Here is a 12,153-nt window from a genome sequence, read left to right as displayed (position 1 = left end):
CACAGGAATGTTGGCCTCTGACCTTCATGAGCCAGGGATATAAGATATTTGGCCAGTCCAAGAGAGGACACAGAAGGAAGGATGGGCTTATGGTTAATCCACTGGTCTGGGATTCAGCGTATCTGGGCTCAAACCTTGGCTCTGCATGACCTTGGGCAAGTCACTTCATCTCTATTCCCCATCTGTAAAATGAAGATAATAGCATATTTCCTTTTTCACGTCCTCTATCTATTGAGAATGTAGGTTCTCTGGCACAGGGGCTATTATCTGCTGAAGCAAGAGGCAACTTCCTTTTGCAGCCAAAACCCCCCGACCTCAGCAGCAAGCGTCTCCATATACCGAAATACATAGCACGTATGCAGCCAGCCTTATCTTCCAACAGCTGCTAACTTCCTTCAGGAGTCAGCGACATGATCCAAATAACCAGTGGAGTGGGGAGCTCACTAAAATCAGTGGAGGTGCACCAATTTAGGTTCAGAATAAACCCTGAAGATCGCGCCAACATATTAGCTCTGGACGCTGAATCTGAGACCTGTGCGGGGAAAGGATTCACGGGGGAAGACACGGGCACGGATTGAACAGAGCAACAAATGAGACAGATCCCATGGCACAGGATTTCCTATTACGAGTTCAGGTGGATGAAAGGAGGTGAGGGAGAACGAGGGTATAAGGAGGGTGCCTTCACCATACCAAGCTGGAGTGTGTGGCTATTGACTCACATAGTCACATATCTAGGAGCTGAGAACTGTGCGTGTGTATCACACAGTCTTATGGATCGTAGCACCAGTAAAACCCCTCCTACACTGTAGTGTTCCAGCTGAGCCCTAAGCCACATGGGTAGGGACTGAGTGTTACACAGCTCAGATCCTTCTCTGCGCATTCAGAAGACTGGCTTGACAATGCACCTGGCCAGGGGCACCATGGTCCCCCCACCTTTTACCAGCCATAAAGGTGAGCAACATGGAGGAGGCAGAGAGGAGTGAGCAGGGGATGGGGTTTTGGGGGAAGAGGTGGGATGATGGAGGGGTCTTGGGGAGAAGGGGAGGTGTGGGGACGGGACCATGGTTCAGGTGCCTGTGCCCCCTCCTCCCCCCACACACACTTTTAGGGCACTTCCTGACTGAATGTGCTGGACAGAGATTATACTGGGCAAGAGGATAGAGGGGAGGCCTCGGGCAACTGGGGCATTTGAGCTATTTGGTTTCATGCAGCGCACAGCTTTCAGCCCTGAAGAAGGGCTCTGGGTAAGCTCGAAAGCTTGTCTCTTTTACCAACAGAAGTTGGTCTAATAAAAAAATATTACCTCACCCATCTTGTGAGCTTTAGAACAGATAGACACAAGCCTTTCGCTGAATCTTTGTTAACAGGCAGCCCTGACTTGGGGCCCGAACTGTACAGGCTAACTTGGCCAATGGGGTGGCATGGTATAAGTGGTATGGGTAGACTCAGCTGGCAAAGGCTGAGTTCCATAAACAGACTGCCTGGCAGGGGTTATTGGGCCCATCATATAGGGACAGACCTAGCCAGTGGGGCCTGAGCTGTAGGGAGAGACCCACTTGGCAGGAGCAGGGATGCAGGACAGACCCAGCTGTAGGGACTGACCAATAGGGACAGACCTGGCTGGTGAGGTGTAGTGTCTGACCTAGATGGAGAGACCCCTGTGGCAGGGGCTGAACTTGGTTCTGATTAAAAGGATTTATCATAGAACTCATTAGAAAACATCTGGGCTTGGCAAATGATCTGGAATGTGCCTCAGCAGTGGGGAGCTCCTCTCTTCCTGAGTTTTGAGAATGTGAGCTCCCGCAGGGTAAGACTCGAGCCAGCTGTTTCCTCTAATCCCATCAGCCTTTCCTTCGACAGGGGTCCAAAAACTCAGAGGGAGAGAGAGAAAGAGAAAGCCCCGTTCCCACCCCTTAGTGGCTGGGATTAGTGGTTTCTCTGTGCTGCAGTGCCAACACATTTTGGGGCCCTGGGGCAGTATTTAAAAAAAAAAAAAAAAAAAGCTCCCCTCCCATCTCTGAGCAAGTCCAAGTGTGTTTAATCACTTCATTTTCCACCTTGCCCAATTGCTCTTGCCTCCAGGCATCCAGGGCCCCTTCCTCCCTCCCTCCCTCCTCCCTGCTGCTGGTAACTCAGGTCACACAGAATCTGTCTTCTATTAAATCCATGGCTGCAGGGACACTTTTGATCAGGGGGTCTGGGAATAGGGTGTTGGGATTAATTCACAGGTGCCCTCTTGCCTTAGAGCTCAACTCTTTTTTATTCTACTTTAAAAATATGTTCTCGGTTAGAAAAGGCTAAATCCCTTCAGATAATGATCTTACTTTCCCTACAGAACTTTCTTCCCAAATCGCTCTCAAAATGTTTTATTATTACAGTAAATTTTTATATTACACAAATGCCTACAGGCCCCAGGCAGGATCAGGGCCCCCTCATGCTGGACACCGTTCACACAGTGATAAGATGTTCTTGCACCAAAGAGCTTACAAAATATTTGCAGACTGTACAAACTAATAATATATACCTAGGCACAGGAAACACTTCGTCCACTACTAGAATGCAGCCAGCACTGGGATCAACCTGGTGACTTGGCCCAAGGAATACCACATTATAGATTAGGACAGGAAATGAAGAAGACTACTGTAAACTCACATGATTTTATGGTGAGTCACACAATGTTGGGTGGTCTTCTTAAAGACCTATCTTCTATAGTCCTGCTACTACATGAGAATCTCAGCTTTTTTTTTTAAAGTAAGTTTCTAGCCATCATAGTTACTGAGAAATCCCTGAAAAAAGTTGACCTGTAAAGGCTCAAACCACAGAAAGCAAATTTAAACTTAAAAAAAAAAAAAAATCATGATTTTTAAGCCAATCTCATGAATTGTGACTTTTGAATTCTTAGGGTTGGCAATACTAGTGTAACCAATTGGAAAATTAATCTTTCCCCCCCAAGGGATTTGGCCAGGAGACTTATCTTAACACCTCTTCATCTGCAAGAAGTGTCATTGGATGGGCAACAACCATGGGTTTGTCTTCACTAGAAGATACATTGAGGTTAGCTTCTTCCATGTACATCTCCCCCTTTTCTCTCACGTATACTCGAGTGAACACTTCCTACCTCAAGACAGCTGGACCAACTACATCGATGTAGAAGACATTCAATTGCATCGACACTAGGAAAAAGGTTGAGGCGTAAGTTAAGGTAGCTAACCCACATGTATTTCCCTAGTGTATTTGCTCCCTGTGATGAGACATGTCACAAGCAGATATGGTAAAACAGCTGACATCTTCAAAGGGGTGAGACATGACTTCCTACCCCATGTCGCCTTGTTCTACCTCACTCTGAGCCCTTTCCACTTGTGGCTCTGTTTTAAACCTGTCCAAATGGAATGAAGGCAGTTCCCAGTCCAGACACGACAATCATTAAAAATCAGAGCCACTGCTGAAGCGATTGCTGCAGGACAAGAGTTAACATTCCAAATTATTTCATGGACTACTTTAAGAAAGCCTCTGTTACATCTTATCATAGGTTCTTCCTGTGCTTAGAGAAGTCACAGTGACCTTCTCTCTATCTGCTAATCTACCTCTCTTTATGCCAAGTATGGCTATACAATTTACATTTTAGCAGATCGTGAACTGGATCCTCCCCCTAGCCTTCCTGACACTAACACGTTCCCCAGGATTTAGGAGTATTATTCCTTCTGCCTGAAACAACAGCAAATTCCATATGCTGCACACTGTCTTATGTGGTGAAGGGAAAGGCACTGTGCAAACTTTCCCACACAGGCCTTGCAATGCACCTCCAGTCCTGACCTGCAAACCCACCTAACTCTGCCAGCCCTCACTCTCCAACTGCCCCTCATTCACTGACACATTTATTGACATAGGAAATACTCCATCTTGAGGCAGATTATCTAGGATACCACACGATCTTCAGAGAGAATTAAAAACTGGGCCTTATGCCCGGAAACAAAACAAAACAAGAACACCATCAACAACATTCCCTCAAATTAAAACAGGCAAGAGAGCATAGTACAAAAGGGAAGAACTGGTAACATTCATGAGGACAAAGAAATACGGATCTGAATAGAAATAGGGGCCCCAGACTTCTCCAGTGAGTGAGTCCCACAAATCGGAAAACTCAGTCACCTCTAATGGCCTTGGGGGAAGATTGATGAGTGTTTAAATCCAGAAGAGACCATTAGAATATTCCGTCATCTAGTCTGACCACCTGAACATCACAGGACATTAAATTTCACCCAGTTACCCCTGGATGGAGCCCAATAATTTGGCTCTAGTCCAATATTTGGCTAGCACATATCTTTCAGAAAGGTATGCAATCTTGATCTGAAGACATCAAGAGATGGAGAATCCATCACTGCCCTTGGTAGTCTGTTCCAAATCGTTTGTAATTAACCATCAGTGTTAAAAATGTGTGCCTAATTTCCAACTTGAACTTGTCTGGCTTCAGCTTCTGGCCATTGGTTCTTGTGATACCTTTCTCCACTAGGTTCAAAGGCCTTTTAATACCCAGTATTTTCTCCCCATGAAGGTAATCAAGTCATCTTTCAATCTTCTTGTTGATAAGATAAACCAATGGAGCTCTTTACATTTTTCACTGTAAGCCCTCAAATATTTTTTGTGGCTCTTTTCTACACCCTCTCCAATTTTCCCACACCCCAGAACCGGATGCAGTATTCCAGCATCAGTCTCATCGCTGCCATATACAGAGGTAAAAATCACATCCCTACTCTTTCTCAGTACTCCCCTGGTTATACATCCAAGAGACTGCAGTGGCCCTTTTTGCCACAGCATCACACGGGGAGCTCATTTTAAAATTCCTTTCCTGTGGCCACAGCCAGTATTTCATCTCGGGGAGGAGAGCTTCAAAGACAAGAGGCTATTTTGCTAACCCATTGTGTCATTTAACCCACCTGCTTAGAGCATTCCATTTCCCCCTCCCCCACACCCCAGGAGCTCCACCCTCTCTCCCATCCCCACCCCATTCTTCCTCATTGCTCTACGGCAACTTTACCTTGCAGAAAAGGTCCGTGAATGGGGGAGGAAGGTGCAGTATTCCTCACTTGCCATCAGGGGCTAAGTAGTTTCCCACCACAGGACTCGCACCTAGGGTGACCAGATGTCCTGATTTTATAGGGACGGGCCCAATTTTTGGGTCTTTTTCTTATATAGCCTCCTATTACCCCCCATCCCCTGTCCCAATTTTTCACATTTGCTGTCTGGTCACCCTACTCGCACCTCTGGCTGGCTGAGGAAGCATGAGACCAGATAACAGATCCCCTGCATGTAAGCACATTGTATTGCCTCTGTACAAGTGGGTCACAAAGCAGTATGTTTCTGCTGTTCAAGCAATACCCTCCAAACTTCTGCCCTCCCCCCCATCCCTGGTGACACGCGTCTTCCTGTGTAATTTGTAACAGACACCATTCTAATAAGTAGCATTAGTATCTGCACTCTATAAAAGTGACATCGGAGAGGAGACCCAATATCCCTATTCCGGCTGGCAGGATAATGAATTATTACACCAATGCTCTATTATCCAGGCACTCTGGGAGTCAAGCATAGTGTTGGAAAATGGTTATAAAGTATGGCTCAAAAAAATCACACACGGTACTCGCATAATAGTTGGTTCTTCTATAGCACCTTCCATCGGGAGAGCTCAAAGCACTTTATAAACATTAGGGTGAAATTCAACCCTGTGCAGATGGCTAACACTCAAACTAAGATTTAAGTGGTGCATAGACTTTATGCTGGCTAGCTGCACAAAGCTGAATTTTACCCATGAATGAACTAGATCTCAATGCCATTGCAAGGTGGGTAGGTACCATTAGGCTTATTTCATGGGGAGGCTGAAAGAGACACAGGGAGTCTGTGTTGGAGCCAGGAACAGAGCACAGACCACAAAGATTTAGACACCACAGCGGGAGGAGCTCTATAGCTGCCTAAAACCAAAGTAACCCATGTTCCCATAATAATCACCCATCAGTTTATGTTCCTGGGAGGTAGAACTGTTAGTATCTCCATTTGACAGATAGGGAAATAAAGGCACAGAGCAATTAAGTGACTCACCCAAGACCAAACAATGAGTCAGTGGGAGAGCTGGGATTAGCTCCCAATTATAAATTTGTATGTAACTTGGTTTACACTGGTCAGTTCTGTTAACCATCAACATTTTGTTAAATCAGTATAATATCCCCACAGCAATGCCACCCCAGCATTTCAAGAGGAGCCAGGCAAAACTCTCTGGCTCGTTAGGAAACAGACAGTCAAGTTTTGCAGTAATTGCTGTACTCCAAGTAGCAGTGCAGCATGTTCCAGTCATTTTATCGCACAGTACGTTCTTACCGGGGGAGGTCTTCACCCAAGTCAAACCAACTAAGAATCAGCCAATAAAGTGAACATTATTCTCATAGAAATGCCCGCTCCTGTATGGCTAATTGGAGACATCCATGTCTATCTAGGCAGGCACTGAGGAGAGCATGGCTCACGCGATAGGTCCCTGCTTTGGGTCACTAAGCTGTTTATCTCTAGAATCAGAGAATATCAGGGTTGGAAGGGACCTTAGGAGGTCATCTAGTCCAACCCCCTGCTCAAAGCAGGACCAGTCCCCAGACAGATTTTTTCCCAGATCCCTAAATAGCCCCCTTAAGGATTGAACTCACAACCCTGGGTTTAGCAGGCCAATGCTCAAACCACTGAGCTATCCCTCCCTTCCCACTCTAGTTCAAGTCCATCTCTGAATTGCCAGTAGAGAAAGTCTATGAAAAAAAAAAAAAAAAGTGGTGATTTTTTTTTTTTTACCCCAATTTTCTAACTTCCTTGTGTCAGCACTGATACTACTATTAGTATCTGCTGGCCATTTGGTGGCTTCTCTGCAATAATTTGGTGGACTTGGTCTAGTTTCCCTTTGGACAATCATCCACTTTCATGCTTGGCACCTCTTTTGGCAGATTCAACAGAAAGGCCAAGGACTGAAATGGGTTTGCAGATACTTAGCCCACAAATCTAAAGTCCCACTTATGCTCCAGAAAAATTGCATGATGGGAGACCTGGTTACACGGGACAGTTACAGACTGAACAAAGCTTTAGAGAATAATCTTTTGCAGGCAGCTCTACACGAAGATGGATTTGAGCCCCTGTGTATTTGCTCAGACCTGCATCTGAGGTCTGTGTTTGTCCCTTACCTCCATAATGAGCCAAAACAAGCCCTGAGATCCAAACATCACAGTTCAGGCTTCTCTTTAACGTTAAACTGATGGCTGTTATCCAAATGGGAGCACTCTAAAGCTATTGGATAAACAATCATTCCCCATTTTGTGAAAGGGAAAAAGATTTACAAAATGGAATCTGAATTGGTTTGCGCACGACCATCTCTAGAAAGTGGGAAGTACTCCTAGTCCTGGTCTGAGAGCCTTTGGAACCAATACTGCTGTTCGGAAGGATTTTAGGTGGAGTGCTATTATTTACCAACTTTCTCAGCATCTTTACAAGCTACAGAAGAGGACACAGTTCACTGCTTTGAGGAACAAACAGATCTAAAGAGCTGGCTGTGTTGTGCTGTGTGCCGCTAGCCAGCGGTCATAGTAGAGACAACAGGAATCCACAGCTGAATTTCCATAAACTGTTTTCCCATTTAGTTTTGATCTGACTCAGTTGCACATTTCACCGTGGGTGGCCTGAAGGCAGGACGCTCAGAGCACTTGGACGCAGTCAGCATTGCTTTGTATTCTCATGCCTGCTGGAACTTTAATCCATTTGCCAAATTCAGTACCAGTCTCGTTGGCAGTTTACAGGGAATAGGGGCAAGTTCATTTGTTTTATTTCCCTACCACCAGGTGGGTCAAGCTATTGATCCAGAATAAGAGAAAGGGTTGGATCCAATTTGAATTCTTGTTCTCTGGAGTGGGCAGGAGCTCATGGACGGAAGTGTAATAGCCACAGAGTGATAGGAGGAGGCCCTTGTGTTGACGGAGGCCCATAGGACATGGTTTATAGCATTCAGGGCCAGTGATAAATAGTAATCCTCTTCTAGACCAGATACCTGCATGCCAATTTTCAGCTGGGAACAGATTTACAGAGGCCCAATGGGCTGGGTAAGGGTCCCTCTCCACTGCTGTGAAGAATATGGGAATGGCTTGCTCGAGGGTAGGTGTGTTGCTGGCTAAAGGGTAAATAAGGTTTAAAATCAATCTTGGCTTGCTTTGATCTGCAGGACCCAAAAGGCAACAAATGAAAACAGCAGTCATGGCCAGAACGCAAGGAACAGTGGAGCTGATCATTCTTTGAGGCTTACCTCCACTACTCTGGATTTAGGGGAAGAGAAGGGAAGAATCCTAGCTTGCAAGCTTGAAACCACGGTGGGAATTCTCAAACAGAGTTTGAAAACACTTAAAAGCTGCTTTTGAGGAGACAGGTCTGCAGGCTGCATCTTGATCTTCAGGAGAAGGGGGACAGTAGCTGGGAACACCAATGCTAACTAGGTCATATGAACCAGCTTAAGGGAAATGCTATACTTAGGTAAGATAATATGTATTGACACTTCTATTGTTTTAACCTTTTTCTCCCAGCATGTATCTGTATGGACAAATAGTTGGTTTTGAACAAGGGGTCTGCTGTCCCTGCGGTCATTAGAAGTCCAAACTCAGTTAGACCTGTTGGAGGGAACACCGCTTGAAAACAGGGAGTTCTGTAGCATGGTGATGCAATCTAAAAGTGGGGTGAAATTGTGCGATTGCATTTCAGATCAGTGCAGGTGTGCCTAAATACAGGGGCAGGCCAAAGTTACAGCTTACTTCCTGAGCCATAACACCTGTACGGAGCCACTCTCCTAGATAAGCAAAGAAAATGCAAACCTAAAAAGTCACAAATGACCTCTTGCTAGCCAAACTTAGAAGCAGTACTCCAATCTCAGCTGCCCTGAGTGGTCAGCCACCTTTGACACAGTCAGCCATGCTCCAGTTTTCTTGCAATTTTGTCCTCTTTGGCTTCCATGACTCTGTCCTCTCCTGGTATTCTTCTCTCTCTAATCATGCCTTCAGTGAGTCCTTCAGAGAATCTTCCTCATCTTCTCCTCCCCCCCCCCCCCCCGCCACCTCCAGCTGAGGGTTCTACAAAGCTCTGTCCGCCATCCCCTTCTCTTCTTCTCTGCCCACACCTGATCTCTAGGTAAACACACAAATGCAACTGTCAGCTCTACCTGAGGCGCTCAGAGTGTTTCACAAACACAGCCTTTGTGGGAGGGAGTATAGTTATTCCTATTTGACAAGAGCAACAGAAACACAAAATGGTTAGAAGTCTTACTCCAAGGTCACACAGAGCCGGTGGGTGGAGAGCTGAGACTAGCATATAGAAATCCTGACCCCCAACCCCTAAATTGCACGACTACTCAGTGTCAGTCAGCTATCTCCCTTCACTATGATAAATCGGGGAGAGTGAGGTCTGCTGACTGAAAGGGCTGCAGCATAAGCCCCACTTTGATGACTCCCAAGCTACAAAGAGTAAGCAGCCTTTCCGGAGAGTCCTTAACAATAAATCAAAATTGAAGGATGGTTAAGGTAACTATCTAAGTCCTGAGTTCATTTCCCAGCTCTGTCACATTCTGTGTGTGACTTTGGGCAAGATTATTTATAATCTCCGCCTCAGATCCCCATCTGTAAACTGGGGCTAAGCCTACCACTCTCTGCCTTTATTAATATTATAAGCTTTCCCACACACGGACTGTTTTTTACATCACCAAGCTCCCTGGGTCCCTAGGCATTACCGAAATACAAAGAAAAGACGGTATCTTGATCAAAACACTAAGAACCACGATAAACAAAATCAAGCTGCATTTGTATTTTTTTCCCCCCCTCCAGTAGTCTCTGCTTTTCTGGGACTTGTTTATTCATTTCAAAGCCTCAGACGACATCTAATCAAGCTGTTAAGAAGAGTCAGATTTGTGGCTGATCTGGCACTTAGGGAGCTGTTAAGCAGTCAAAACCAGTTCTAGTCAGCAATTTAAGAGGAAAAAAAAGAGATGGAAACATGGTTTCTTTATTCTTCACTTCCCACCCTCTATTTTCCTATTAAACTGAAATTGCACCAGGGATGACATCGTAACTTCTCCACTAAGAGACCTTATTAAGTTCTCAGTGGGAATACCTGACTGTTTTCGGCCTATATTGTGTGCGCTCTGATAGTGATCCAAATTATGCTACAGCGTCTGAGGGGAAGCAATGATTTCAGCAGGCTTAAGGAAGGAGGAAAAACGTGATAGCTTCCAGATGAGCATATTATACTAAATTTAACATTCCTTTTGGTACTTAGAATTTCCACTTTTTCCCCTTCCATTTATGTAATTAGAAATCAAGCAGCAGGAAGCCATTCCTATTCCAACCTCAGTTAGGAACATTACAGCCTTACTCCGTAGAGTGAGGCAGGAGATCTGCCCTCACATGGAGCCATTTTGCAAAATTTATTTGGACAGGTTCAAGACCTATTTTTGAACCAATACAATTTAAATTAAAACTACAAACAAAGCCCAATTATGGGTTAGTTATAACACACAAAACACACACACACCCAACCCTGAACGGGGAGGTCTTGGAAAAAAAGAGAACATTAAATCTCAAATCTCTTTCCAGTCCTTACCTCTTTTTAAAACTCAGTTTCTTTCTGCAGATAGAAAGAGGTCAGCACTCTGACAATACATGCTGTTTTGTGAAAAGAACTTAACTCTATGACCTTTACAAAAGCAGTTCATCTAAACTAGTTCAATTTCTCACTCAAGGCCAAGCTGCACAATCAGCTAGCGCTTTTCATACACGGGTGTTGGCGGAAAATTTTTTTTAGGGCACCACAACTTTAAGTTTCTTTTGTCATTTACCAAGCCTAATGCTCTCCTCTCTGGCTAAACCCATTAGCTTCCCCTTCTGTGTTGCAGCACACAGAGAACTTAAACAAAAAAAACCTCTCCAAGCCACAGAGGAGCTGTGGCTCCAAAGTACACAGCTCAAATTAAAAATCGGGGCCAGATAAAACGATTCAAAAATTGGAAAGAAAAAAGTTACTGTTTCCAATAAGCTGTTTTAATGACTGATTAATGCTGCCCAATAAGGGAGAGGAGGAGGTGGAAAAACAAAGACACGCTCTAGCAATGGTGCTGGATGGTCCAATCCTGCTCTGGCACTGAAACGGTTTTATCCAATGAAGCTGTTGCTCTGGGCTAAATCTTCACGGTTGCTCACCTTGGGTACAGCCTGGCATGTTTCTTTGGCAAGTGAGATTTGTACGCAAACCCCTCAAAGGGATGTGGGGGTGGACAATTACTATAGTGCCTATACCAACTCCAGTTACTGTTGCTCCTATCAGGAAGGAGTTTCTCAAGCCTTTTCTGAACTCTAAGTACCTCCTCAAAGTCCACCCACTTCCTTTTTTGGCAAGGTTTTTAAAAGCATTGTGCAATTTTTATTTTCCATTGTGTGTTCTTTTTGGAGAGAAAGTTATTCTTTCCTCTGCCTGGCTCACCATGGAGCAGAATAAATTTTCAAAAAGGAAATAGATCAACACAGGCCTGTAACATTAGTGTAAAAGTTACCAGTATAGGAACAAGTCAGGATTATAAAATAAGCCCTATATAAATTCTCCCTTTATCATACAGGATGCCTTGATGGAGTGGACATAGTGTATGTGATAGATCACATATTGTAAGAGAGGGGCAGGAAGCTCTCCAGTAGCAAGTATTTGCATCTTGAGCTACAAAAGGATAGTTTGCAGCAAATGCCTCAACAAGAAGAGAATAGATCAGAGTTCAGAGAAAGTTAATAGCTGGTACCTCTTCTGGGTGGATGCAAAAGGTAACCTTCCACCAAAGGCCAGCTAGAGGAGAGCAAACTGAGAACAAACAGCGTACTTAAAAAAAAAAAAAAAAAAGTGTTGGGGGGTGGGGGGAGAGAAGAAAGGCATTTAAACCGTTATTTACCTTAAACTATATGTTAAGCTCCAGTGAAACTGGAGCAATTAAATGGCAAAGCATAAAGAGCTGTAAGTACCATCTTTGTCCCATTGCAGATATAACACCTTAGACTTCTCAATACAAAAAAGGTATTGGGGGGGGGGGGAGCGCGGGGAAGAGAGAGATAAAACTGACAGCAT

Source organism: Malaclemys terrapin, chromosome 19 (assembly GCF_027887155.1).
Source record: "Malaclemys terrapin pileata isolate rMalTer1 chromosome 19, rMalTer1.hap1, whole genome shotgun sequence".
Taxonomy (NCBI): Eukaryota; Metazoa; Chordata; order Testudines; family Emydidae; genus Malaclemys; species Malaclemys terrapin.
Note: the sequence above shows the minus strand (reverse complement) of the source record.